The sequence below is a fragment of the Tinamus guttatus genome, unplaced genomic scaffold (genome assembly GCF_059628265.1).
Source record: "Tinamus guttatus ecotype Peru unplaced genomic scaffold, ASM5962826v1 Tinamus_guttatus_pri_ptg000297l, whole genome shotgun sequence".
NCBI lineage: Eukaryota > Metazoa > Chordata > Aves > Tinamiformes > Tinamidae > Tinamus > Tinamus guttatus.
The window spans coordinates 3,891,516-3,896,884 of NW_028288831.1; positions in this window are offsets into that span (position 1 = coordinate 3,891,516).

Here is a 5,369-nt window from a genome sequence, read left to right on the forward strand (position 1 = left end):
CCCAGCTGGAGGGTGATGGGGGCTTTGCAGCTGCAGGGCCACTCATACACTCGTGCTCCTGACAACACAGCCACGTGAGGCCATGGTGGCCAACGCAGAGGTGGCAGACACACCAAACTGGATAAGGGATGCAGCAAAGCAGGGCTCAGCACACACAGAGGTCACGTGCCACAATCTCACACTGGGCCATGGTGGCAGGCCGGCCGAGCCTTCCCTTCACCCACACCCCAAGGCGCTGCTCTCACCCCAGCCCTCACTCTTATCCCTCACTCCAATTCTCTGCCACGCCATGCTCACCCTGAGCCCTAACTCGAGCCCCAGAACCTAGCCCATGCCCTCACCACTTCAAAGGAACCCTGAGCAGGGCTCCAAACACTTCCTTCCCCCAAGCCTTCCGCAATCCCTACCCTGAAACGACAAGCACTAAAACCTTAGCCCATGACCAAAACACTGGCTCCTAACTGCAAACATGAAGGGCAAGCCTAAACGTGCCCCGTCTTCCGACAAAGACCCGCACAGGAGCCCCTGCACACACGCGGGCTCTACTACGCCGTCTCCGCAGTTACTGGCAATGACTACAGACTTCCTCCAAACAGAAGTTACCGCCACATGCTCAGCACGATACAGGGGGATGTTGGTGGGAGAGGGTCTCCGAGAGCTCTTAAACTTGCACAGAGCTCCAGCAAATTCAAGCAGTGTCATCCCACCAGGAATCTGCTTACATCTCTCTCGTGGAGAGAGTGCAGCTTATGGCCCCCACTGCTACTCTCAGGTGGGGCTAACATGCTCAGCTGCCGGAGGGAGAGTTGGACATGTGTGCATAGCCTAAGAAGCCTGTGATAGGACTACGAACAAGGCATCTTTGCTTTAAGCCATCTCCTTCCTCTTCCCCTCCCTCTTCTCTCTCTCTCTCCCTCTCTCTTCCTCTCCCCCTTCCTCTGCCCCTCCCTCTTTGGCTGCCTCAGAATGAAATGCTGGATGGCTTCAGAAGCGTTGCTTTGCACTTCCGGAGGCACAATCCCCTGCCCTCCGAGCAGCTCAGAGAGCCAAGCTCATACTGCAGGACCCGTCAGTGTAATCGTGGACAACACCCGATGCACTTTGAAAAGAGGCATCCAACCAACAATGCTTTGCACACCCTCATGTGCTAATGGCAGAGCACAGAACTTGCCAAGCAAATTTAGCCAAGCATACCCCACTGAGTAGCTAAGATCGGGTGCTCTTGTCTAGTTCACTGCACACTCTACTGTGGCTCAATTGGATGGCACTAAGTTTGCCGCTAAGGGGGCAAAAGGAGGGAGCGGCCCTGTCCTTGGCAGAGCCTTCAGCAGGGAGCAAGTCAGAGCATGCTGGCACTGCTCATGCACGGGCCCTACTGCTAAAGCATAGCAGGTTTCTCTGCTCATTCATGGACACACGTCAGCTGGTGCAGAGACTCCCAGAATGACCTAAAAGTTTCTTGGCCTTCCAAGGTCTTCACACAGTCTTGCTCGGAATGGCTGCCGAAGGGCTCTTTCCCTGGTGCCAGTACTGCAACACGAGCCGATTGCTTTCCCTCCACACCTAGAGAGAAAGCCTGGAAAAGGGCCCTGCTCTAGGAGCGCGGCGTTGTGCTCTACAAGGCCGTGGGAGAGTGTGGCGCACACCACAAGAGGGAAAGAGACACCTCGCACCAAGGAGAACAGGCCACGTCAAAGTGCCCATGAGGGATGGTGACAAGCGCGTGCCTTTTTCCCTTCCTGAGTGTATTCTGCCTGAGAAGCAGGTGTGAGAGCTGTGCTGGCGGAAGCACCGTCCCCGCTCCTGCCCCCACCTTGAGTGGGGCAGCGCAGCGGCCACAGGCTCTGCACAGCGCCCTGCGCTCCCCGGCGTCAGCTGAGCGCGTCTCTGCCGTGACCCTGCCTCATAAAGGATGTGCCCACTCAGCTGCCACGAGCCCCGCCTTGGCCGCGCTGCCCTCCCTCACAATGGCCCGCACGGCTGGGGTCACTCGGCGGCACAGAGGCTGCTGGCGCAAGAGCTGCTTGCGCGCTCTCTGCCCCGGCGCTCGCGAGCACGCTGCTGAAAGGGAGCGTGAGCTGAGCAAGCCCTTGGAAGAACTGGGCTCCTTCCTTTTCCAATTGGAACTGGACGGTGTAGAGATGGACTCCCGCTCTGCAGGCTGCCATGCGGTACCGCCTGCAAGAGATGGCCGACAAAGGAGCTACTCCTGTGAGTAAAGGCTTCAAGAGAAAGGGTTAATCTTGTGACTCCCCGGGGCCCACAAGTCATTGTCGCCCATGAGAAAGAGACGTGAATAAGCTCTTGAGTGGCCAGCCAATGGGAGCGGCAGCCCTGCATGGGCTGTCTCTGCTAGGTGCTTGTGTTCTCCACGCAGCTGCTTCTGGTGCTGGGGGCTGCTCTCCAGAACGCCGGCTTGGAAACCTGCCTTCCTAGAACAAAGGCAGGCAGTCTCTTTGACAATGTGCTTTCCTTGCAGCCACTGCTGAGGGAATGGCTCCACCAGGAAGGATGTCTTTGCCAGCCAAGAAGATTCCTGTGTCTTGGCAGCAGAGGCAAAGCGTTGGAGCTGGACTATACAACCTGGGAAATACGTGTTTCCTCAACGCGGTTCTGCAGTGTTTGACCTACACTCCCCCTCTGGCTAATTACATGCTTTCCAGAGAGCACAGCCAGTCGTGTGAGTACTTGGGAAGCCTTTCCTCGCAACCTCCTGGACAACTCTGCTCCTGCTGAAAGACCAAGAATGCCTCTGGGAAGCAAACTCTGACTTTGCCCTATTTTGCCTGATGGGGCTAGCGTTCAACAGCGCGTGCACGGCAGGCTCAGGAGAGCTGCTGCAGTGCTCGCCTTCATTTAACGCCCTGTGCCCAAATGCCAAGGAGGCATTCTTTCCTCCCTCCTGTGAATGCGGGAGGGTTTGGGGAAGCAAAGCACTCCAGGACTATTTGGCCTGGAGTTACTTACGCGTTCGTAGAAAGAAGCTAAAATTTTGCAGGAGGCTGTCACAGGTTCTCAGCGTTCTGTCACAGCTGGCTTTCCCTAATGCACGACCACTGTGACAGCAGATGCGGTTGCACTGCAAGAGGAGGAAAGCTACCAAAGAGCACTGTGAAAGCACTCTCAGTTAGTCTGCCTATTCCTGTGCACTTCCCTGCCCTTGCAAAGGATGTCTTGCCAATAGTCCTTTAGGTGTTTCCTCAGAAAATGCATGCTACTGCAGACTTCCTGCTTAATGCTTATGCACGCAGAATGGCCTCTTGGCCCTTTTGGAGAGGAGAGCGTGGTACGCAGGGCAGAGAGTGCACTTGAAGCTGCAAGGTTGTTGTTGCTTAAGGTTGTCTCTAGCAACGTCGGTAGCTTTCACTAAAGCCAGGGGGTTACTTCCTTGATGCTCAACAGGTTGTGAGCAAGGTTCCTGCATGCTGTGTACCATGGAAACACACATCAACCAGGTCCTGTTCAGCTCTGACAAGGCCATCGAGCCTCTGGCTGTCCTCAATGACCTTCGGCGTAAGTCTTTTCACATGGCTTTCTCTGTAGAAAGGCCTAAATTTTGAGAGGGCTGTTTCATGGGTGCAATGGGTACGGAGAGTTTTTTGTTTGTTTTTTGTGAGGGAAGGGAGGTTTTAGCAAACTACGTCTTCTTCTATCCCTTTCTATGAGATAAGCCTTGAATAACCCTTTTATTCACTAGGAAGAGGTGAGCGTTTCTGCTTCGGCAGACAGGAAGATGCTCACGAATTCCTACGTTACATCGTGGCTGCTATGCACGTTGATTATTTGAACGGATGCACCGAGTAAGCAGAGCCAACTTATCCTTTAAGTGTTCTCTAGGACTTTAGGACCCTTCATTTGCTACCCTGCGTTGCCCAGGGTTTTCACCGAAAAGAAAAGCTCTTTGACTCTCTGCTTGGGCTCTTGGGAGTGACGATGATAACATTTTGTTTCCAGCTTGGACACCTTGTTGCAAGGCACCACGGTCATCCGTGAAATATTTGGAGGATTCCTAACATCCAGAGGTACTTTTTACGACTCTTAGTGCCCTCAGAAGTGTGCCTTTGTGCCTGTTTGTTGCAAAGAGCTTCCCTCAAGTACTGGCTCTCAGTAATGAAGATGGAGCAAGTGAGTGTCCTTCGTGTTTTGTGAAGTGTTTCTGTTTGCATTGCAGTAACGTGTCTGAGCTGCCAAGCCGTTTCAGAGTCCTCTGAGGCGTTCCTCGACATCGCTTTGGAGATAAAGGTAAGCGGTTGTGGAATTCTGGCCGACGATGTCTTTGAAGGTGCTGAGATTTTGAGCTTGGCTCTCCCCTTTTGTGACTTTCTCACCTCGTCAGACTTCCCTTAGGAAGACCTCACTGGTCACAGCAAAATCGTGGGGTGATGGATGGCTGGGGGCTCTGCACACATGCTCATCCTGCCAGGCTTCCTCAGTACTGCCTCTGTACACTGCCATTTGCTATACGATGGCTTTACTAGTGGTTTGCTTTGGTTTGGGTTTGGGTTTTTTTCTTTTCTTTTCTTTTGGTCCTTTCTTACTCCTGCAAAGCTAACTTCATTGTGTGCCACCACAGACAGGTAGTTCTTGGCAGCCCAGTACTTTGAGACAACCTTTCCAACAAGGCTTTCTAGCCTGATAAGGCTCTTCAAGACGCTCAAGCACAGTCAGTGTTCAGCACACTCTCCTTCAGCTCCCATCTCCCTAGTGTTCACTGCTTCACAGGAGGATTCCCAGGGGTTAACGAGGGAGGCCCCGCGGCAAGAGGGGAGTCACGGGCTGGGATCCAGATTCCGGGATCTCAGTGCCCTACTTTCTTCCTCATGCAGGCAGCCTCCTCTGTCGCCAGCGCTCTCAAAGAATTTGTGAGAGCGGAGCTGCTGGAAGGTGAAAATTGCTACCAATGCAGCAAGTAAGATTCTGCCTAATGCCATCCAAATTGGAGCTTCATCCTGGCCGAACCTGTGGCCTATGTCAAAGCACAAGTTCTCCTTTGAGAAGACTTGACTTACTGCACAAAGAAGAGCATGAGAGGCAGCTTTTGGCTGTGCAGCTCACAGCCTGAACTCACCCAAAGCTTGCAAAGCGTCCACTTGCTTCTCAAAGAGGAACCTTTCCCATTCTCTGCAACTAGCTGGCAATCTTGGCCAAGGAGGGCACACGCTGGCCTATGGGAGTATTTTCTTCCGCTTGCTGTCTTCCTGGGGGCGCTCGTCCTTGCTAACTGGGAAACTGTGCACCAACCTACTCCTACAGCCAGGAGTGAAAAGCTGCCTCCTCTGGGTAGCAGTGAGCTCAAGCAGGAAAGAGCTGAGCACAAGCATTTGGGGTGGGAGGCCACCACAGCTTCTGAAAGGTGCTAGAGTTCCCAA